Here is a 24309-nt window from a genome sequence, read left to right on the forward strand (position 1 = left end):
AACAACAGACATTGATTCTGATATTGGAATTGATTTGATTGGAGCAATTCTGTTGTATTAAACTGAAATAGGATTCTGTCATTTCTACTACTTTCTAAATTTGCATTATTTATTGTTATTTCATCGTTTAATTTTATGTTCTTTCTCTGTTCTTTCTCTTCATAGTAGCTACTTCTGGCCTGCTTCTCTGTTTAGATGTGACACCGTCCTGGAAGGGGGCACCTGGGCTACTACTGCCAACAACCTCCTGTTCTCGTAGATGATACACCTGGTCCTTTCTATCAGTGTTTAACCCTGTCTCTCTCCTAGACACGGCTATTGGGTGAGCTGTTACTGCGACTCACCGTATGTGCTCTCTTTCATTCTCTAGACTTGAAAACTTGCTCAGAGCTTATCTGCTTACCTGTGTTTCTTTCATAGATGAAGCCACTAAAGGAGCTAGTACTGCCATGACCTTTTCCTTTTCTTTCACATAGAAAGTACTCTCGGATCAACGCTTCTTTATTATTTTTATGTGTATGCTGTTTCCCTCAAACCTCAATATGGTCATGGCAGATGGCCATTCATACTGAGCCTGGTTGAGCTGCAGGTTTCTTCCTGTTAAAAGGACATTTTCCTTTCCACTGTCACCACATGCTTGGTATGAGGTGTTGCTGCAGTGTGAACAACACGTGGCAAGTGTTTTCTATATGCTCATCCAGATGAGTGAACTCTGTAAGTCAGTAACTTGATGCAACCTGCTGGGTTTCCTTACATTAAAATTTTAACCACTTTGAATATTGAAGTGAATTTGACTTGCATGGTAAATGGCCTGTACTTGTATAGCGCTTTATCAAGTCCAGATGACCTCAAACTAAATTCACACTACTTTCAGTCATTCGCATGCTGGCGGTGACAAGCTAGACTAGCAGAGGTGAAGCTGCAATACAATTGGCGCCACCGGCCCCTCTGACCACAGAGTAGTACCTTCTCAGTCAGTCATATAAGTACTGACTGTCAGTTATTTTTGCAGTCATCATGTTTAAAACATAGCTGGTTAAAATGGTGTTGTTGGTAATGGTATCCTGAGCCCCTGAGACAGAGCAGGGGTTTGAACCGGCAACCCGTCAATTACAGGCAAACTCCTAGCCCCTGCACTACTGTCACCCCAACTGCTATGTTTGATAACTAGTATCTGTTGGAATGTATGTCTGTGTGATTCAATAGAATTGGCTTTTTTTCATAATGCTCTGAGATGGCATGAGCTGTGAATTGGAGCAATATAGATAAACTGAATAGAATTGTATGAGTTACCTAAACACAGCCAAAAACCCAAGAGGGGAAAAAAATCTTAGTCTTTATTATACATTTATATTAAAGGTATATAGCCATATTATATGTAAATAAAAAAGACCAAAAACCATTTGATCATGATAAAATAAAGTTATATACACCAAGTACCAATAGTATTAAATAATGCCGGACCGAGGCTGACCCTCTGAAATGCCTCGCAGTAAAGCGGCAGCTCGGTGTGATCAAAGACCAACCGTTATTAATTAAATACACTGAACTACAGCAACTTTAAGAGCCTTATATCAGAAAATATACTCACGCCAATCAACTCTGTAGTTACATCTGAGCTATCGGTGGCTTTAGCGTCCGCTTCAGTGAACACCAATGTTCATACTTTATTCCCAGCAACATTTCAGTCTTTTTCCCCTTGGGATCATGAATTTTTTTCTGTTATAAAGCCGAAATAAAGCCGAAAGGCTTTATTTACTAACAAACTGAGCATGAACAAAGCGTAAAACAATAACTAATATGCCAGCAGGACAGGATAATCTTTCATAAAAACTTTGTATGCAACCAGAGTGAGGTACTGACGTATTAATAAATAAAAAAGTCAAATAATGTGGCTATGCACCTTTAAGTTAAAGTTCTTTTGATGTTATTTAGCAACAATACATCACAGCGTTACCTATAAAAATATAGTTTTAGTTCAAATACCACATAAATGGCAATTAGTTGCCTATATCGCAATGTGTACACTTTTTGCCCCCTTCTTACTTTAAGTTAGTAATGCATGATTGTTTCTATCTTATTTCAGCTGTGCTTCTTGTCTAACAACAATATATGTATAGGTAATTATTCATTCAGTAATAAAGGTTTGTAAATGAGTACATATTTACTCAAGAGTACCTCTGCTTGTATCAGTTATACTTGAGAAATACTTAGAGCAATGTTTAGAGCAATAGAAACGTGGTGAAAAAACTTGTTTTCTTCTTTTTCTGTCTCTTCCATAGGCTGTCTTGATCCTAAATCAAACTGACAGGAGAGCCTTAGAGTTCTTTCAAGATGACCAGAACGCATCCCCCTGATAAACTGGCGTCAAATCTGTACCGGGACATCATACTAAGCGACACTGCTAGTCACTCCGTTTCTCTCCATTCCTCAAAGCAATGTGACTTGAAAATGCTTGATAAATCAGACATAATTAACAAAAGACACTGCCGCAGTTTTGACTTTATTGAGTCTCTGGATGATCCACAGTCCTTCTCCTCCTCAATGGAGCACCACTACAACAGGCCTGAACCTCAGACATTAAACAAAGATATCTGGAATGGACTGGATCAGCCGGGCCATCTTCGATTTTCATCTCCCGATCTTTTCAATACCAAGCAGTTCCAGCAGCAAACTACCGAAGACAAAACCAGCTATCTAACATGGTCAGAGTCAAAAAGGAGATCAAGGTCTAAAAGTGCCCCTAGATTAAAGGCTACCCTCACCCCGGTCCCAATCTCTGTATCTCCACCACAGGTCAGGAAGGGGAGGGATGGATCTCACGCTATTTCAGATTCCATGAGAACTGCTGAAACCCAACGTGAATCCACTAGCAGGCCTTTCTTGAATGAGGTGCATCCTATTAAACTGCAGCCACACACCCCCCTCTATGTGTCAGACTGTTTTGAGCAGGATAAAACAGAGAAACCAGCTGTAAGCCCTCATGTCAGGTGCCGTGTGGACATTAAACCAGATGCTGCTGTACTAGAGCACACATCGAGGCAGAGTCCCAACCCACATAGTGGACATCTTTGGCAAAGGTATTCTCAGGCCAGTAGCAGGTCCGGTTTGTATGTCCCACGGCACATTGCCTCCTCTCCAACACCAACTCCAAGTGAATGCTACAGTGGAGATTTTAGACAAGGGTATCTCTATACCACCAGCATGTCTCCTATCTCTTACCAGCACCTGGACACGCACAGGATACCATCACCAACACCACCATATCTGAGCCAAGAACAGAGAGCATACTCTAATCCTAACATACCAACAAAGTTTTTCTATACAGAGGACGCTGTTCGGTATCCAGTCCACCCCTATGCCAGGTCTTACTTCCAGGATGATCGGTCCAGTCTAACCAGTTTTGGTAGTGCAACCACCAGTCAGTATGATCCAAGGACTCGATGGGTGCACACACTTCCTGTGAGGTCATACTACACCGACCACCTTATCAACAGAGAGCCAGCTCACTCTGTATATAACAGGCCTTACTCCACAACTGAGAAAGGTTCAAATTTTTCTCAAACTCCGCTTTTCTAGAGCGTACTACGGAGAAGACAGTCGGTTTACTCCATACCATATGAGTAACTCAAGGTTGTTTTATTCTAAACCGTTCTCTCCTGAAGAGCAGTGCTTTCCACCAAGGCTATATAACACAGAGGGTTATCGACGCCCCAGAATGTCTCAGGCCTTTTCAGATGACTGGTATCGCTCTAGCATTTCTGGTTTCTCTAGCCACTCCTCGCAGAACACACCACCAAGAGTGAGACAAGACTTTAGCATTCCCCCCTGGTTTACTAACAGCTACACAGAGGGCAAGTCGACTTGGAGCAGATGTCAAAAACCACTCCAAATCGTGGGACAATATCATATATCCACGACATGAACGAGAGCACACTGTGCCCCGTGGACGAAGCTATGAGAATCTGTTTCACCAAGCAAGAGAAGGGACATCCAGTGATGTTACAGCTAAACCGGTCATACTTAACCTTTCAAGTTCACCAAGGCGCTATGCTGCACTCTCTATGTCGGAGAACTCCTTGGAGAGGAATTCAAACAAACCATGGAAAAATTCTAAGAGTGGACACTGGTTTGTTACTCCGGAGATCACCATAACAGACAACGACCTATGTGCAGGCAATGCCAAGCGTCGTGAAGTCCATTCTGTCAGCTGGGATACTTCTGATGGTGAAAAGGGATCAACTCAGAGGCTTCTTAATCAAAAGAAGCCACCCAATACAACAGAGATGACCAAAGAAAGGAAACACAACAACTTCTCGCTTCAGCAGAGTCTGGAACAGCTGGATGAACTCTTAGCTGATTTGGTCATTGACTACAAACCCCCGACATGCAAAAAGTCAAATGAAAATCTTTTAGACCAGTTAAAACAACTGATCACTGAGGACAATGACAAAAACACAGAATCCCTTGCACTCGAAAACTTAGAATGCCTCAGCACACAGCTCCCATCCTCTAAATCTAGCCCAGACACATTAAAAGACCCTGATAGTGGGTGTGATGCCTTCCAAAGGAGCGCAGAAGAATGTTCTCCAGAGCACAGCACAGATGAAGATGATACTATGGCGTGCGCTAACAAGAAGTGCAATCGGATTGAGAGCATGTTCAATGCTTGCTTGTACTTCAAATCCTGTCACAGTTGTTACACCTTTTACTGCTCAAGAAATTGCCGCAGGGATGACTGGGAAATCCATAAGGAGACATGTCTCTATGGTCGTGTCAGCAGTGTGTGTCGGCATAGTCTTAAGTTCTGCAGAGAGAATTCAGAGATCCACAAGGCTTTCTCACGCATTGCTAAAGCTGGCTTCCTCTCCAGAGGGAGAGGTGTTCTCTTTTTGGGTTTTGCAAATCCAGAGACTGCAGAGAACTTCCTGCAAGTTGGGCTGGAAAGCCTCCTAATATCTCCAACGTACTTGTCTCTTAGAGAGCTAGATGGCTTTAAGGACAACCTCGGTGAATATTGCAAAGAATTGCAGCAGGCGGGCAACGAGTACGACCCCAATGAATGTTTCCTTTTGAATGTATCAGTAGCTGTCGGTGAGTTAGTGCCTAACAGACCTTCACCGAGGGTCCAAGCACCGACGGTTCGAAAATATGCAAAGGTGTCTTTGGCCTCCTCAAGTCCTGACAAAAAAGTGCTCAAGATGGATAGTGAAATGGAAACTCTCATTCTCACACCGCCTCCAGGCACACCCGACATTGACAAAGACGGGGAGGAGGGAAGGAAAGCGAGAGAGGTGTGCTTCGTCAATATCCAGCGAGAACTCAGGGCCAGGGGAGTCTTCCTCCGACATGAGTACCCCAACATCTATAATCAGCTGTGCGAGTTTGTGGAGAGTAACAAAAGGTTCACTCCCACGACGATTTACCCGATAGATAAGAGAACAGGGAAGCAGTTCATGTGCATGATCATGGCGGCATCTGAGCCAAGAACACTTGACTGGTTGGGCACTCCTCATCTTTTAGATGATATTATATAGCACAACACTAAATGGCAACAATAACGATGTCAACAGCACTAAATGTATTTACTGTAAATACATATGGTGGTTTAACAAATTGAACAATTGTATATGTGTAAATATGTGACTTAGTTTGCTGACTGCATCCCCCTCGCTGGGTTTTCTCTGTTCCCAACTCCTCCCCATACTTAAAGACAAAACAATGCACTTTTAAGGGTTTACCTGTATTGGCTCGTCTTGATTATCATGCACTCAGAAGAACTAATAGCCTGCATGTAGACTAGGATCAAACCAAGTTATTCAGGTGTTTTAAAGTGTAGAAAGAATATATCAAGTATATATCATTCAGGGAGTGCACATTCATTATCTCAATGATATAGTTAAGACAGCCAATACCCTATTGCAATGGTAACTATATTTTCACTATCAAATGTTATATTAGAAATTGAAGCGCCATCTTGCAGTGGTTGTAATATTACAACTGTTTGTATTCAAGTATTTCCTTGTTATGGTTGTGTGGATATTATTTAACAACACATTATTTAATAATGTTTCATAGACAAAGAAGTACAATCGAGCCATCTATTTGTATTTTATTTTTTGCCCATCAGACTAAGCGTTTTAGTTGGAGCTCATTTCATTTGATACTAATGCTTGATGTCATTCTTGTACAAATTGCTTAGTATGAAAGTGGCCTTCAGTTAAGAACAAACAAATGCATCTGACACAGAGCAATGTATGGGATAGGTATTTCTAAAGTATTAAGAGCTTTAGATATATGTTGTTTAACTAGAACTGTAAATAGACAACTATTTTGCTCAAAGCATGTTATTTATATTTAGGTATTTTTAATGGCTTTTGCTTATAAGTGAATTTATTATTTCGATAACAGTTGCTGCTTAGAAATGTGAGAGGTATATCAAACAGTATGTAACGAGTATCGGATCATTTGGACATCTTGACCTAGAGACCCAGAGAACTATTACCGCCACACTCTCTGAATTTAACCATATGCAATGAAAGAGCAACCTTGCGTTGTAAAATCCTATTTTACTACAAAAACTGAATATAACCTTTAAATTGAGAGTTGTTTGCACTATGACATGAGTCCTAAAACAATAATGTTCCTTACAATGCTCCTGCACTCAACTTAGCCTGCTTTAATTGTCCTTGATCACTAAGCTAAGGTTGCTCGTTTCCTTGAAAATATATCTTTGTGCAAGAGCCAACCCCAAGTTTCTATTTTGTGATGTTTCTAACTGCTGTATAAATATATAATAAATGGACTTTAACAAGTGTCCAAGTGTGACATTCTTCCCCCAAATTAGGATATATATATATATATATATATATATATATATATATATATATATATATATATATATATATATATATATATATATATATATATATATATATATATATATTTTAAGGCATTTCCAACCAGTCAAATTATTTGCTCTCATCAGCATTTTTGACACCACTTTAAATATTCAACTAGGACTTTGCCATCATAACACGTTTTACACAAAGACAAGTGCTTTTAAAGGAACTTAGATTAATGTATACATGTAGAATCCAAAGTTGCTAGTCACTTAGGTCTCCCACTTCAATGTGTGAGCTATAACACTAACAAGGCACATGAAGTAAGCTTCATCAAGAATAGCAAATAACAGCTAAGCTGTTATTTGCTTTTGTTGAATGATTTAATTCCAGTTATGAACAAAGCAACTGGTGGACGTGTGAGTGAGCATCAAGTCCTTCTTTATCTTATGTGGTGTTGCCTGTTCAAGGGGTCTGGCATTTCTGCTGTTAGAGCACAACCTAGTGGCAGAAAGCACCTATTACTCCCATCAATATGTTTCCAGAACACCCCATACAGATTTATTCTGTTTTCATTTTTTCATTCCTAGATGCTTAAGATTATATATATAAAAAAATTTTTTATTAGACAGGGATAACCAGTGAATATACAACACACAGTTTTCAAAGAGGATTGCTGCTTATCAATCCAAATCAGCCTAACTGTGAAAAAACACTAAGTAACCTCTTTGTTATATTGGGAATTAACTGCAATTTTTTAAACCTAATTTCAGTTTTACTTGCCATAAGCAGACCCGATTACTGTCAGACGTGTTGAACAAGAAACTACTTAGACAGAACATGTCTTTGATGAAGTAGAATAAAGAAATCCAAGGTAAGATGATCAACAGTCACATACATCTCACAGTCTGGAATGGCTATAAAGCCATTTATCAATCTTTTTGATAGTGGACCAAATGGCCATTTTTCCATGGGAAAGCATGGAACAGTGGTGTGTACCTTCCCAGGAGTGGCAGGCAAACTAAAATCACTCCAAGAGGACATAAATATCTCATCCAGAGGGTCACAACAGAATCCAGAACAACATCTAAAGCCCTGCACTCCTCTGTTTCCTCAGCTGAAGGCAGCGTTCATGATTCAACGGGACTGAGAACTGAATCATGGGAGAGTTCTGAGGTGAAAAACATACCAACAAATATGGTTGTGTTAGAGTGATGGTCTGGAGCTGCTTGCTGCTTCACGGCCTAGAAAAGTTGCATAGATTAATGGAAAGATGTTGCTTTTTAGCAGACAATCCTAATGGAGAATGGCCAGCCATGATTTTGTGAACCTTGAGCTCAAGCACAGTTGGGTTATGCAGCAGGTAAACGAAGCACACCAGGAACCCTACCACTAAATTGATGATAAAAAAAAAAAAGATTTCTAAGAGGCCCAGTCAAATATCCATATCCTTAAACAGCCCATTCATGCTCAAACAGGAGCAAGCCAAAATCTCTCCATATTGGCTCAAAAGGCAATTACTTTTCCCCAAACAGCCAGGTTATATAGCGTCATACCTTTCCCCCATGTATTAACAAAATCGTAATTTAAAAACAGTGAGCGGCTTCTCACCAATTCTGATTTCCGTATCCAATGTGGCTGCCTTGTAATTAAAATGTAGGGTTAACAACACAGTAAACAGTTTATTGCACTTCTGACAAAGAGTGTATTTTATCAACTCTTCCACAGACATCATGCAACCTCTGTTTGTGAACCCTGTTAGTTCCTTTAGTGTTTGAAAAAAATAAAATGCAAATACATACACTGTTATCCCTTTATTTTGCTAACAGTATTTATAGCTGTTTACCAAGAACAGCAATTAGCATAGCCCATTGCCTTTTCAAGTTGGAACTGGAAAGGTTGAGTTGGGTTTGTTGTTCCTGGATCAACAGCACTTGTTCTTCACTCCTGACGCCCTCAGTTTAAACTGGGAGATTCTTTAAATATTCTAAACTTTGCTTCTCTTTGAAGTAATTACTAATTAGTAATTTTGAAGTACACATTTCTGCTTGAACTCGTCTTTTTGGCTGTGGTTTACATTGCAGTCGAGTTTTGTTTAGCTTTGTCTTTACCTTGTAAGTTAATAGCATATCCCTCCACCTACGCTTGTAACAATATAGGAGGATATGCACTTCTTTTCTATTGCTCATCACTTACATTTACTCAATACTGATGTCGCTGACACATTTATTTATCTTTTGTTTATTCATGCACAGTTGCCTTATTCACCCCCATTTATAACTGTTTACAGTTCAATTTCTCACCCACAACTATAGCTGTCCATAACACATAGATGCAAACTCTTGAGTGACTCTTTAAACTTGCTTATTTCTTTTTTTTTATTGTTGTTTAAGCTATTCCTTATTTTTACATACCTTATTATTATGTTGTCTGTGTTGATTTTATTTCTAGGGAACCAAAGGTAATTTTGTTGTGATGCAGAATGCAAGGACACACTTCATGCGCAGTGATGCCAACATTATACAACCCAGATCCAGAGCCACAAATTTTTTTAAAAATAACCTAGAAATAGGTACTTTTACTGTTGAAAACAAAGCAAACATACTGTCTCTGTGATGAACCCTGGGAATCGGTGTGCCATAAACCTTTAGATCTGTAAATTTCTCTAAATCTCAAAATTTAAAAATCTCTGAGATCTCTAAATTTTGAATATGGAGAAAAAAAAATTCCAAAAGACATTTTTAAGTTGGGATGCGCAGATAATACCTGCTTAGTTAAAAAAAGTGGAAGCTCCCTTTAACAGCGTCTACTCTCCGTTTGCGCATGCCTGCTTTTTGATGACAGCAAATGACAGAGTCCCGATTAGCCGCAGCCAGCCAACGTTGGACCGCTAACCGCCAGCAAACTGCTCTTCTGACCCGACAAATCCCATGAATAGCCGCGTTTAGAGACTCTGGGAAGAACTTGCAGGGGCCAGTTACGTTTGGTGAGTAGCACGACCCACGTCACGCCGAGTATTTTGTACCACGTCTGGTCTCCGAGGACCTCAGAGCCCGAAAGCTAAGCTAAGTCAGCTAGCTCGTCGTTAGCTTGTGTTGCTAGAATAGCTAACGGCGTTAGCCCCGCTCCACCAGGGCTGCTTTCTGCGCCCCTCCTCCAAATCAGTGCAAACACACACTTGGGCATTATCCTCGGCTTTCTTGGACTGCTTTCGTTGTCGTTTTTTGGACGTCAAACCGTTCGTTCAGTGGTACCTCACACGAAGAAGAGCTGTCGGATAAGCCACCTCAGCAGGCGATATGGAAAAACCTTACTTGACGTTAATAAAAAAAAAAACGGGATTTTGGTGTATGCCTTGCTAAGCCCCGGGTTTTCCTGCACATCTTTTGGCAGTCACACTTGGAGCTTTGGGGTTTAAAGCAGTCGGCGGCGAAATGCAAACGTGTTTTTATTTTTTTATATGTTTTTAGTGTCGCCTCCATTCCATGAGAGCAATGTCCGAGCTTTAAAAAAAAAAAACCACCGTCCTGCACAATAGGTGATGGGACGCTAAAGCGAGCTGGGCCTGGAGTGGTGGCTGAACTAGCAACAGCAGATATTACTGGCAGGCAGCTGTTTGTGGCAACACTAGATTAAGGAGGGGGCGGACGTAGTCACGTCCGAAGATACTGGCATGACAGCAATAAGTGGGGTGATTAATGGGACAGTTGTCTTCCCGCTGTGTTTGGCATTAAACGAGAAGATTCGCATGCCATTACCTGCCAAAAGTGTGTGTGTGGGGGGGAAGAAGAAGAAAATAATACAACTGTTGTAGTAAGGCCAATGGTTAACGCTGTAATGGGAACTTGGCAGTGAGTCGTCTGCATGCTAGAGTACCTCAGTCACGTGTTTGTATTAAACTTTACTGTTTTACCCTCATGTTTAAATTCGCATCAGCTCTATCTGATGCTTAGTCGACAAGCCTTACTTCCTCTGTGGTGCTGATTTAATCACTTTGCTTGGAAATTGTGTCAGTCTTCACGCTGTGTGACAAAGTATGACTTTTGCTTCCAGCCGGGTCTATTGTTCAGGTTATTCATTGCTTTTCAGGACGTCAGTTGTGAAAGATATTCCTGCTAACTTGGGATGTTTCTGACTCAGGCCTTCTGTTGTACCATCGGTTTTCGTTGACCGGAAAAATTGTTAGAATGTGAATCAGATTCTAGATATCTGCATTGTTGCCTAACGTTGTACAATTCCTGGTAGCTGCACCTGAAGTCGGCGTTAGGGCTGGGCCGTTTTTATCGTTATTAATTTCTTATCCCGATAATGAATTTGGATTTATCTTGACAACGATAAATTCCAACTAGTGGAGTCTGAAAATTGTCAATATTGTCAGGATTCTTGTTTTTGCTGTTTTCTCCACTGCTGGTTTATTGAGAGCATCAATAAATATAAATGAAAATCAAACGTATGATTAAATGCAGTCACAGTTTCCTGAAAAAGACTGTAAGAAGCTGTAAGTAGTATTTTTATCATCACTTATCAAAACATACCACAAGATATGGTGATAAAATTCAAAGTCCATGTCGCCCACCCCTAGCTGGCATTCAAACTGCACGTTTTTAGCTTTCTAAACCAAGTTGCCTTGGATTGTGGTGCCTCACACGTAACAGTGCGGAGTCAGAATGAACGTATCTCTGAAACAGTTGCATTCATGGAATATATTGGACCAAAAAAAAATGTTTTGACCCTTATTCCGGGGGATGTTTAAAGTTATGATTCTGGGCTGAATTGTCTCCACTCTTTTCTAAATTTTAAATCATTAACCGACATACAAAAGTAGTGTAGTGTTTGGTTGTTGTACTCTGTGAACTGGTAACGGATAACTTCTGGTCTTTGCTCAGAAGAAACTGTCTGCTGACCGGAATCGGGCGATTGTACAGAGCTGGTCAGTGATCAGCCAGTTTGAAACTCAAAAACTGTTCATTTTTTTCTTTGATCAGTGAACTCAGTGTTACAATATCACACTAATCATAACACTCTTCTGTGCGGAAGTTGTTACTGTAAAAATAAATAATAATGCCTCATCCACAAGAAGACGGGTTTGGCTGTATCCAACAAACGTTTTAGCCGGACAGTTAAAATATGTTTTGAATTTGTTGACAATTATCGATATGGATCAATAGGATTTCTATTTTATTGATACGTTTTTTTTCTATATAGTCCTACCCCTACTTCACATCACTGTTTTTTTTTTAGTTCTATCTAAATTAATGAAAGTTTGCTTATTGCTCCTTTAACATTTAAACGGTAAATGGCTTCTACTTGTATAGCGCTTTAACTAGTCTGACGACCTCCAAAGCGCTTCACACTACATTCAGTCATTCACCCATTTACACCCTGATGATGGTGAGCTATGCTAGTAGCTACAGCTGCCCTGGGGCAGACTGACAGAGGCGAGGCTGCCATACAACGGTGCCACCGGCAATTCTAAATAAATAGGTTTTTAACCTTGATTTGAAGGAACTCAGACTTTCAGCATTTTTACAGTCCTCTGGGAGTTTGTTCAAGATAAGTGGAGCGTAAGAACTAAATGCTGCTTCTCTATGTTTGGTTCTGGTTCTAGGTATGCAGAGCAGGCTGGAGCCAGAAGACCTGAGTGGTCTGGATGGTTTATACAGCAAGTCTGTAATGTATTTAGGTGCTAAGCGGTTCAGTGGTTTTTAGACTAACAGAAGTATTTTAAAGTCTATTCTCTGAGATACAGGGAGCCAGTGTAAGGACTCAAACCTTTCTGTGCAGATATAGTGAAAAATATATATATCTCAGAATGTGTAGTTGTATATTTTTTTTCACATTGTAAACCAAAATGTGTGTGAATTTTTTCTTTGTGCATCCATGGATAAGAATTTTTGTTTGTAAGAAATATTTTTATAAAAAAAATAATAATTACGCAAGTTAAGAACACATTTATTTTTACACAGGTTAACATTTTCTTTTGTTAAGGTCTGATTTAAAGATATGAAGCAAAAATGTAAAACTGTGCTGTGAGTTTCAACTTACAAGTATGAATTTTCTTCCCCTCAGCTGATTGGTCCGTGTCATGTCAATCACAAATCAGCGATCCAATCAGAAAACAGTTGGGTTAGGCTGTCAGGGTTGCGCTCTACTGAGCTGCGAATCCCGGAAGAGTATTTGGCGGATCAACTGCGACCCGCCGTGAACTGACAATTACTCCTGGATAGACGTCAAAACATTTTGTGAAAAGCTGAGCGACAGTCCGCTTGTCTCTGATTTTAAGCCTTGTTGCTGTAGCCATGATCCAGATATCGGACAATTTGCACAGGCATGTTACGTTACAGTTTGGGAAGAATAGTTCATGTAAAAGATGGAGGACGGCGCTCTGGTTGAAAAGTTGATTTTCAAAAAATAGATAATTGGAGAATAATTTAGTCTTTGTTCCACTAAATGATATAGCTATGCCTACCTGAGCAGTAGAATTGCTAGCACTGTCCTCCAATATGCTGAATCCGAAAAGGTTGGCAGCCTGTTGGAAATTGCAGTTTAGGTCTAGATTCTGTAGGGACACGCAAACACTTTACATTTACTAATCCTAACCACTCTGATTGTGCTGTCTATATAGATGATAAAGAGAGTTGTTTTTGGTTTAAAAAAATACGAGTAAAACCCTATTTACTTTAAGCATGCTGTCTCTCACACACAGTGAGATGGCCCTGCTTCAGAGCCACATATTTAATGGCTGCTCGTGGCTGTGAGGCCAGGAAGACAGTGTTTCCTATACGTTGAGAATTTACTTGTGGTAGCGGGCAGAGCAGAGTAGCATGGTGCCTGTCTCGAAATTTTACTGTGCCCAGGTCTGGAAGCTGTGATTTTATTTATTTATTTATTTCTTACCTCGGTGTCCAATTTGCTCTCATTCCTATCTCGAGTTGTCAATTATACAATTCAACCAATCAAAACAGCACAAAAAGCAACATGCTAGCCAACTACTGAGAGAGTGGGGGCGGGTCACTGCATTCGTAGCCTACTTGGAGACGACTGTGGTCACCGTCGCTAGTGCTGCGTGGATATTCAGACTTATTTCCAAATGCAAGAAGTGGCAAATGAGAGCGAGCAGGAAGCAGCGCTATTAATTTCTGTTGGAAACATAAACACTGGAGCAAAGGTTCATGCTGGGAGGGTTAGCTACGGCAGCCAGGGAAGCACTAGGAACAGAACCAAAACAGTCAGCCAAATGAAGGAAACTTGGGTTACCTGCAGGCAGAAGAGAGCCCAGCTTTGTTCTGATCCTTGTGCTCCTGAGCTGCTGGGGTCGCCTCTCCTAGTGTGAATGTTTACTTCAGTGTTCAGCCTGACATCAGCACTCATGTTAATCAAAGCATCTCTTTATACTTATTCTTGACTCTTGAGTTAATTGAATGGACCCAGCACTACACAGTGTCGCCAGATCTGATTGTTTCCAGCCCAAACGCAACGTAAACCCCACTCAACTTAAAATAAAAACAAAACAATAAAAAACAGCCCAAATCTCAAAATTTCAGCACAAAGCTCCCCACAAAATCAGACAATCAAATAATCTGCACACACAAGATCATTTTCTCTATGATTTTTTTCACAGCAGCTGGTGAATGTTTTACCAATAGCCTCCCAGCATGAGTATAAAAATTATAAAATTTCTCTCTCCATGAAGCATTTTGATCAGTGAATCTCAACCCATTTGAGGTATTTACAATTGACGTTGACCACTTCATAGTGACACTTGACCCCACAAGGGATAGACGTGCTAGAAAATGGATGGACAATGACAATCATTTGCACAGATTCCTCTCATTTCATAATAAATGAACTCATACAAGTAGTGCAAGGAGACGTCATTTTATTAAAATGTAGAAGTTTTTACTTTCTGCCACATAATGACAACAGTTTTGACAAAAAATCTTTCTTTAAAAAAAAAATCACTAAATGTTGTGAAAAGCAGCCTAAATTTTAACAACCCACCTAAAGCTATTTTTCCAGCCCAACGTGTTCAAAAGAAGCCCAATTGACAACACGTTTTTTTTTTAGATGTTTGGTATTTTGTAGATTGTTTCCGAACAACTGTGGGAGGGTTCACAGAGCCACTGCTCAGCCTGAAGCAAGTAAAGTGCCCCTCTGAAGCCCCCCCCCCCCTCTTTAACTTGTTTCCTTCATAGTGGGGCGCACCCATCGCCTACATTTCTTGTGACAAATCAATACGTTTCCCAAACTTTCTGCCAGTGGCCTGAGGCGGGGGTGTAGTAGCATGTTTAAGATAGTCGGCACCTGGAGCCGCTTTCTTCTCCAGCAGGCATCCACTGCACCTGTTAATGCGTGGCACAAACACACACCGCACACTGTTTGGAGCAGTTCAGCGCGTCCGCTCTGAGTCGCGTATAAAACGGTTGGATATGGGAGGACTTCTTCCCGCCCAGCAGATTTCTGGGTGACCGCCGTCGTAAAAAAGAGAGCTTTGCGTACCTGGACCCATGTCCGCAAGTATGAGGGAGGGAGCCTTTAGTCAGGCGCGCCCGTTTGTTCAAAAAAGTGATCAGTTCTTGGCTAGCGCTCGTTTTTCGTATCATGACGTGCGCACCGTGAACGCCCCGTAGTCTTGTTCGTTTAGTAGATTCGGGGTTTAACTGTTTACTGTAAATTAGGCAATTTTGTTCGCATTGTGGAAATTATGGGCCCCAACAACTAGCTTTTTTATCAATACCTTATTACAGGCAGTCAAACAATATGGGGGAATAGTTTACTCTGAAACACCAGCTTTACACTCTGGCTGTAGGTGCACGGAGTAGGCCGCTGATGCTGATTGGGAGGGGGGATTTATCTTTCTGGGCGGGGCTCAATCTACTTGGGTGGGCCGCCCAAGTAGATCTATGTATGGGAAACACTGGAAGAACTAGTTTGAACGCTGCTAATTGTAGTTCTTAAAGAGCTGGTGGAATTAGCAAGAATCGCTATCGGCAGGTCAAAGTTTTAAGAGTAGGAGTTTATAAATCGGCCACAGATCTCTGATCGGTGTCTCTCTAATCTTTGGTGGTCGCTCTTATCGGTGCAGAGCATGACTTTCAGGCACCATTCGCAAGCTGGGTTCAGTTTCACTAAAGCCCGGCAAGAGTCAGCGGGTAAAAAAACGAAGCCGGTGGAAATCCGTGCGCTCAGTTTTCGCAGTTTGACAGACTGCGCTGGGTTTAGTGATCCATGCCTGGCAGATTCAAGAGTGGAAACGGTCATAGATAAAGTTAAAGCACAGCCCTGTTTTAATCAGCACGCTTCACAGCTTGTAACATGATTATTTATTTTACACTGAGATGAGACGTTTAAAATGACGTTGGTGTGGGCCATGCATCTGACAGATGTCACTGAGTAATCAGCGCGAACAAATGGCAAACCTGAGAAACCATGTCTTTAATTGCTCACTGTTTCATCGTTTTGTTTTTTTTGTTTGTTTCTTTTGGTGAATTAAAGTGCTGCTGCGTCACCTGAATTTGTGGTGTTATTTTTATCTTATGGTGCCATCAACTTTGGGGCTCGTAAGTTGCCAAGCGTACAGTGCAAACATAATGTCTAATTCGTCCTTCACCTGTTGCACAACGGCCTGTTTACCATTTTCATAACATCAGCCACGGAGCCACACAGAACATTTAAGGCTTTGTTTGACAGCTCCAACCCTGATCAACCCCTTTAATGGCAAATAGTTGAGCTATTTTGTTGATGAAAACTAACAGGGATTAGGTGTGTGTGTGTGTGTGGGGGGGGGGCATATTTTCATAAAGAGTCACCTAGCAAGCTAACATTAGTTGTTGCTCATAGTTACTGCTGCCTAAAAATGCATAGATTAGGCTAGTAATTCTAACTGGATGTTAAAATTACAAATCAACATGTTTGCGCCTCACTGTCGGTTCTGCTGATCAGAAACGATGCCGTGTGGCTTGTAGCACTTAGCTGTCTTGGTCCAATTGAGCTTTAAAAGTACCAAGCCACTTTATTTTTCATGATGGGTAATGTTAAGTCCTTACAACTGGGGATGGATTCATAAGCTTCTGTTTTTATGGCTTCACTGAATATCGGTATTCTGATGCCTAAAAGCCTGTGTTATTATTGGAAATGTATGAGGCTTTGCAGGAAGATGAAACGTGGTTCTGCTGTTCTAATGCAGGAAAAACAAAACATATGATCTGATGTGTGCAGGCGTGTCCTGGAGCTGATCGTCATAATGTAACATTTTTACCTGCTTATTGAGATTCTCTTTTAGTTTTGTATAAAACTAGCTCTGAGCTAGAAGGTGTCTTACAAGTTGGATTGATGAAAAGGAGGAAGAGTTGGAGGTTGCAGGATGTTTCCTAAAGTCTCAGTGCTGCACTGCAAAACGGGAACTAAAAGTAAGTAAAATGTTTTGAAATTAGTGTATTTTACCTTGATTTGAGCAGGTAAATAAGACTATTTGCCAATGTAATAAGATTTTTGCACTTAAAATAGGAGCAATTCATCGTCATCATCTTATATCAAGAGCAGAATTCCTAATTCTTACTTTAGGGGTACAAATACTAATTCCATTGGCAAATAGTCTTATTTAGCTGCTCAAATCAAGGAAAAATACACCAATTTCAAGAAAAGTTTTACTTGCCTTTAGTTCCCTTTTTGCGCCTACTCTAGAACGGTCAGCACAGCAGCGTTTTCAGTATAGTCATAAATCAGGGATTCCTGATTATGCTCCCATTGTCACTGCTTCATAGTCATAAATTGCAGTCAGCTCTTCCTTTTGGGTTTGTGGTCTCCTAACTGTTCTAGAAAGCAGAGGCGGGGGGGTTGAAGGTGGCATCTAGGCGCTTAATCCGAGTGCGGTGATGGAGGAGTTTTCGGGTTGTTGTGTGTCTTTGCTCCTCTCCTGAGCCGACTGTGCCTGAAAATCTGTCCAAGCACTTCCCGCTGGAATGTACTTCTTAGTTTTCCAGAAATATTTCACACACGCCCGGAGGCTCTCTTCCCTGTCAAAAGGAGAAAGAGGCCCGCGATGATGACCTACACGGACTCCAGTTGTTCTATTTGCTCGCCGAGCAGCGTAAGAAATTTTCAGAAAAGGAAGTGTGAAGAGGATGTTGGCTCAGAGTCACGAACGCCTTTTGTAGAAAGTGAAATCCTTTTAATAGCCGTCAGAGATGCTTTGTACTTTTGCTCAGGGCTGGCTGAATGCGTGTGGGATCGCCTAACGGGAGGACCGGGCTGCGTTCCAAACCTCTTCATTCTCCGCTCTACCGTTTTTGCACAGAATACCTGCATCCTTCGCCTCCCCTGTTCTTTCGCTCTACTTTGTCAGAACTCCTCTGCTCCCACGTATGGTCCTGCTGAACAGCCGCTCTTGTGAGTCCCCTCGTATTCACCGTGTCCCCCCCCCCCCCCCCCCCAACCCGGACTTGGATGAACATTCTCATTCAGGACACTTGGAGTCGCAGGCAGATAATTCCTCTCGCTCACATGGAGCGTTCCCGGGTTTCTCTTCTGCTTCAGAGTTCCCCAGTGCTCTCTCCATGACTGACTCACCAGTTAACTCTAAACAACCGTGGCTGTTATCGGCGCTGACGGGCGCTCTGCTCTGTGACAAAGAGCGGTCCTCCTTCCAGCTAGCCGCTTAGCATCCTGCCTGCTTTTTCACTTCTGTGTGAAGACTGAGCCGAGTTAAGAATATGACCGCGCACGACCAAGTGAGTCATGAGCATGAGCCTGCTGGCTTTTTGAGGGGAAGAGTTCAACAGTAGTGGGTAATGTGTTGTCCAGTTACATCAATCTGGTTACTGGATTAAAAATAGACTTTTGTCTAAGTTGATTACGCAAGAAATGTTTCACTGATGAGATTTATGTAGCTGCATTCTTAACAGCATTAAATATCTTAGCTATTTTATGCAGCGCAACAGTGTAAGTAATGCTGTGTTGCAATTGTTCTAGTTGAACAGTTCATATAAATATCAGGGCTGCACATATATTGCAGATCTATCATCATTGTAGTGTCAGTTTGCTCAATATGATCAATATTACTCTATAATACTCTACTCCAAGAGTCACACGGTCACTCAATGCCAGTGTAAGGAAAATGTGGAGTTATGATAATAATGGGACCAAATATTTATTATTTACTATAAATCTTGCCACCAAGGGGTGTATGTATCCCTTCAAGGTATCATAAAAAAATGTAAAAGGATGTTTAGGACAGTTTCTATGAATTAGCAACAGAGATGCACCGTTTTGCGGGCAGTTTAGAGGGCATGGTTGCCGTAAAGCCATCATCGGCCTGCACAGGTTTTAGCAGATTCAGATTTCTTCTTAGGAGCTGTGACTGAGGCCGATCAGAATAGGGTTGGGCTAAATGAAGATATTAGAGCTTGCAGAACTAGATTGTGCACACGAGCTGCCATACAGAGACACGTTGGAATCGTCTTTAGGGAACGTTCTATGCGCTGTAGTTGTCTGCTCTCGCTCATGTTGTTCCTTGACCTTGATATTCATGAATCAACTTTCATGTTAAAGAGGTCAGATAGTTACTGGTCTTAATGATTTCTATAGTAAAATGTGTGTTATATTCAGTTATGCAGTTAAATTCTATTCAGTTATTAAAAATCATCAGATGGCGTAAACTGTTACATCTAGCTCTATTCTGGACTTTATAACTGCACAAGGAAGGCTTTTAAAACATTTTTTTTATGTTTACTGCTTGCAGAGGGAGCAGTCCTCTACACTGCAAAAAGGAAACTTAAAGTAAACTTTTTTTTAAATGAGTGTATTTGGTGTATAAGGTTATCTGCCAGTGTAATGAGTAATTTTGACCTCTAAAATAAGATAATTAGATATGCACTGCAAAAGGGGAACTAAAAGAAAACGAAATTTTCTTAAAATCTGTGTATTTTCCTTGATTAGAGCAGGTAAATAAGACTATTTGCCAATGTAATAACATTTTTGCATTTAAAATAGGAACAATTCCTCTCCATCATCTTATTTCAAGTGCAGGATATCTAATTATCTTTTTTTAGAGGTGAAAATACTCATTCCATTGGCAAATAGTTTTATTTAGCTCCATAAATCAAGGAAAAATAAATATTTCTTGAAATGAGTGTACTTACTTTTAGTTCCCCTTTTTTGCATTATACCGCACTTGAAACAAGATGTTGATAAGTTGTTCCTATTTTATGTGCAGAAATCTTATTCCATTGGCAGACCATCTTATTTACCTGTTCAAATCAAGGACAAATACTCGTTTCAAGAACAATTTACTTACTTTTAGTTCCCTTTTTGCGGTGTATTCTAGCAGCTGTTGGCCGACTAGCGGCTAATGCCAAGTAAGTAAACATTTAGCTGGTTTTAGAAGAAACCATCTGAAAGGTTCAACTGATTTGGCTAGATTTTGACCTGCTTGTCAGATTTGTTGGACTACGGCCATCGTATCGGAAGATCTGCTAATGCTTAGTCATAATAATAATAATAATAATAATAATAATAATAATAATAATGCATTTTTCCTTTACTTTATAGAGTATGTGTGGAAAACCTTCACAATAAGAACCTTACTGTTAACAGGTCACTGAACTCTGAACTTTAAATGACATCTGTGTGCATTGTGAGTTCAGGAGGAACCACTATAGTTTGTCCCTGACAGATATAATGCAATATAGAAGATTCTCTGAACGTGTTGGTGGAAGGAAGAGTGAACTTCAGGAACAAATCTCCCTTTTTTTGCATCTTTGAATAAGTATCCAATAATTATTTGTTCAAATGTACTCAGAGGTGTATGCTGCCCGTTGTTGGTTGATGACATGAAGGGGAAGTTCTTGATTTAGAGGCGTTTCAGGCAAACGCCAAAGAAAAATATTGATACAGTGTCACCCTGCACTGGTTTTTATTGAAGTTCCTCATCAAGTACATTTGGAGAAGTAACTTAGGTATTGACAGATTTGTTAGGAATTTCACTAAGAGCAAACTAAGACGGCTCGCCGAAGTTCTCTAATTGTGTTGAAGACTAAAGGAGCCGTTTTCTCCTGTCTGTGCAAGAAAAATAATGCCCTGGTTGACCAGCATTAGAAGAGAGGGGGCTCCACAGACATTTCTTCTGCTGCCACCTTTTCCTCCCTCAGTAATCCACCAAATATCGGTGTATGCTTTGAGTGATTATTTAATCGTTTCCTTTGCTGCCTTTGAATGCCCAAGAACAGCTTTCTAAAGACTTCCCTGCCCAACTTTCCCCGTTTTACTCTCTACCCTGTAGAGTGTAGCTTATGGCAACATTCAAGCCAGTTTGTCACTTCCAAACAAAAAAAAAAAGGTATTTTTAGATCATAGAGCACTAACAGTGTTGTCCAACCTAATATTTGAGAGAAAAGGCTGAGTTGGAATGTGGGATTATTAAATCAATACATTATTTGTTGTGCCTGTACACAAGCCTTAAAGGTATAGTTGGGAATCCTTTTCAGAAACACTTTTTGTGATACTGGGTAAAATGGTCCTTGTATCCTGAAAGTAGTTAATACATTATGTATTCAAAAAAAGGAGGTATAAAAATCAATCTCTGTGAGAGCTGCAGGCCTGTAAACTCTGCCCAATCCCTGCCGTTCGGTCCAAAGAACAGGGATTGGTCATAGTTCTGGTCCTGCTCTCACTCTCCTCTGTCCCTCAAGTTTCGGGGGTATCACCTTATCTACTGGTTGTCCCACATGGCAATCATTCTGACGCGCTCATGTAAAACCAATGTGCATACACCATCCTTGATAGTTTCCGTTTGCTGGCTGTGTGTGCTCACTTCTAGTGTTTATGTATCCGGTTAGCTTAGCAGTTAGCTTCGGTGTTAGCCGTTCATTGTAGCTCTGCCGCTCTCACCGTATACTTTGAACATGACTGAGAGTCGCAAGAAGCAAACAGCATACAAGTTTATGGGAAGAAGAGGGAAGGCCTCAGTAGAAAGAAATAAGACTAGAGTGGATCAGGAAGACTTATTTCATGCGATCCCCCTGAAGAGTGGAAGAGCAGATAAGACGATCTTGCGCATGCGCCATTATTCAAAAAGAGACTTGGAGAAACATCCGTAAAAATCGCTGACTCTAGCTTTAAGTAGTCTGTCATGATTGATAATTATTTATACAAAATGAGCCTGAAAAGAAGCTTAAATGGCTGACAAGTCAACAATTATAAAAAGTGATGTTGAGGGATTCAGACGTTTTGTTTGTTTTGTTTTATATAGTCAACTGGGTCATAAGGAACATGTTGGGGGGGGGGGGGGGAAAGAGACCCAAATGAACTATCAAAGATTGAAGAAGAATCAGGTGTTGAGCTGCAAGAACCCCTTCACTTCCAGTGCTGTCATCTTCTCGGACTGAAACGTTCCTGCAGGGCTCAGACGTACGAAGTGTTTGGTGCCCTGAGACGAAGATGAGGAAGGCGAAAACCCGACTGCCACTGAACAAGAAACAGAAGTGGAAACATCAAGAACGGGCCAAGAAATGTCTGAGCACAGCTTTGACAAAGGCTTTAGTGCCTGATGAGATGAGCCCGGACTGGCTGGATCAGTAACAGACACAGAGACACATTTCTGCACGAAATGACGTGAGATGGAGGTGTGGTACCGGAATGGGTCAGGGCTTATTAAAGATGAAGTGGTCAGACCTTTTCAGGTCAAAATCAATCCCCAATCCAACTGTTAATATGTAGAAGACTATTTTCAGTCTGTTCAGGTGATATTAAATTGCATGATGCTGAAAACAATCAGATATTCTCCTACAAAGCCGAAACCTCACCTGTACTTTCTTAAACATTCAGGTTTCAGATAGGCTTACACTTGGAATTTATAATTGACTAAAATTAATTCTCAAAGCACAATTTACCAAATGGTCAAAACCGTGTATTTCAAACCGAAAAAGTTTGAATTCAGAGCTGACATTTTAAACCAGGGTTCTCCCTCTCCAGTCCCAGAGAGCCACTGTCCTCCTACCAGGGAACCAGGGGACACGTCTAAAAGATGCAGCACAGTGTCTCTACAGCGCTTGACTAATGGACGCCTGTATTAAGCCATTTTTTGGTTGTCATGTTGGCATCTAGCACAATTAGCAAGCGTAGCACTACTAAAATATCAGTCCCTGTGTCTTCCCTGTCAGAGTAACCAGACGCCTAGCTTAAATGTGAGTTCTCCAAAGTGCTGCCAGCATTTCCTTGTCCAGGATGTTGTAGAACAGGTAGAACGGGACTTGTTGAGGGATAAAACGAAGCAACTTGGCTCTGTTTCAAGCTCAAACTGTCCAGAAATCTAGACGTCTAAATATCCCAATATTCTGTAATATTTGGTTCTCTCCAGGTCAGTCCTAATGATTATTCAGGGAAAGCCTTTTGACATTATAAACCCGAATCATATTACCAGTCGAATAATTAGATATAATGTCTTTATGCTGCTATTATTTTACTGGTGTGTTTTTAGGAGGATTATTTGTCTGCAGCTTTTCTTCGCTGCATATTAACTGCTATTTAAATGACCTTTTTCTTTTGGATTTGATACAGCAATTCACTGTAGAGAGCTTATCGTCAGTTTAAACGCACATAACCAATTTAATTTGTCAGGCATATCCACAGCGAACACTGCGGCTGTCTGTTAGTCTGTGTGGGTTGACACTGGCTCTCAGTCATTCCCACTCGCAGGCTGTTTTCTCTGGGCCCGGTCTCATTCTCCGCCCGGAGCCCCAATTCCACACTTTTAATCTGGGTTTTCACTGTAAGCAGCCGACTACAAAGAGGCTTTTGAGGGAAGGATTCACTGAAAAATCATTCAGATTTCATGCACTCGGCTTGGATTGTGTGTTTTTTGAATAGAAAGAGTGATTTGCATTTTTTTAAAATTTTTTTTTTTTTTGGCTGTGTAATGCCCGCCGGAGCTTTAGAGCAAGCAGCTTTCTTTTTTGTCGTCTTGGGCCGCCCTCGTGTAAAGAATACAGAATGCAAATGATGACTTCCCTTGCATGACGCGGCCGTAATCTGTCAAGCTAATGTCCACCCAGCACTTAGGAGAAAATGCACTCGTTTCCTGCTTTTGGTTTAATGGGCCAGCTGAGTACAACCGATCAATTCGGATGAAACAAATGAAATAAATAAAAACGACCCATTCAAACGGTTTATTTTCATTTGTCTTTTTAAGGCACTTTCCATTAAATAATTTAACCCCGGGGCTCTGAGTGTTTCCTAATAAGTACGTTCTTTTGACTGGAGGAGTTTATTGTGCGATCCCTTCCACCCTAAACGCTGCCGGCTTCCTTAGGAAAATGGAACTGAAACCCGAGCAAAGATGGCCCTGATGATATCACTGCGGCTTGTTTTCCCAGACTTGGCAAAGCCTACTGCAAGCCACATCAGGCGTCACGCAACACTTTATGCCCCCCCGCCCCGGTTAACAAGCTTTTATTTCCCGTCCTTGTCAGTC

The 24309-nt window shown here is 40.9% G+C and overlaps 1 protein-coding gene and 1 pseudogene across 1 annotated transcript in view; both read left to right on the forward strand.

The window, feature by feature from the left end:
- The first annotated feature begins 158 nt into the window (after positions 1-158).
- LOC118565021 lies at positions 159-6817 on the forward strand (annotated as a pseudogene).
- Positions 6818-9678: 2861 nt separating this feature from the next.
- The window catches only part of gapvd1 (GTPase activating protein and VPS9 domains 1), a 65047-nt gene continuing 50416 nt past the window's right edge, over positions 9679-24309 (forward strand). The window contains 1 exon segment of the mRNA XM_036144543.1: positions 9679-9828. The gene's annotated coding sequence lies outside the window, so the exon portion shown is untranslated.

Source organism: Fundulus heteroclitus, chromosome 12 (assembly GCF_011125445.2).
Source record: "Fundulus heteroclitus isolate FHET01 chromosome 12, MU-UCD_Fhet_4.1, whole genome shotgun sequence".
In the NCBI taxonomy this organism is placed as follows: Eukaryota; Metazoa; Chordata; class Actinopteri; order Cyprinodontiformes; family Fundulidae; genus Fundulus; species Fundulus heteroclitus.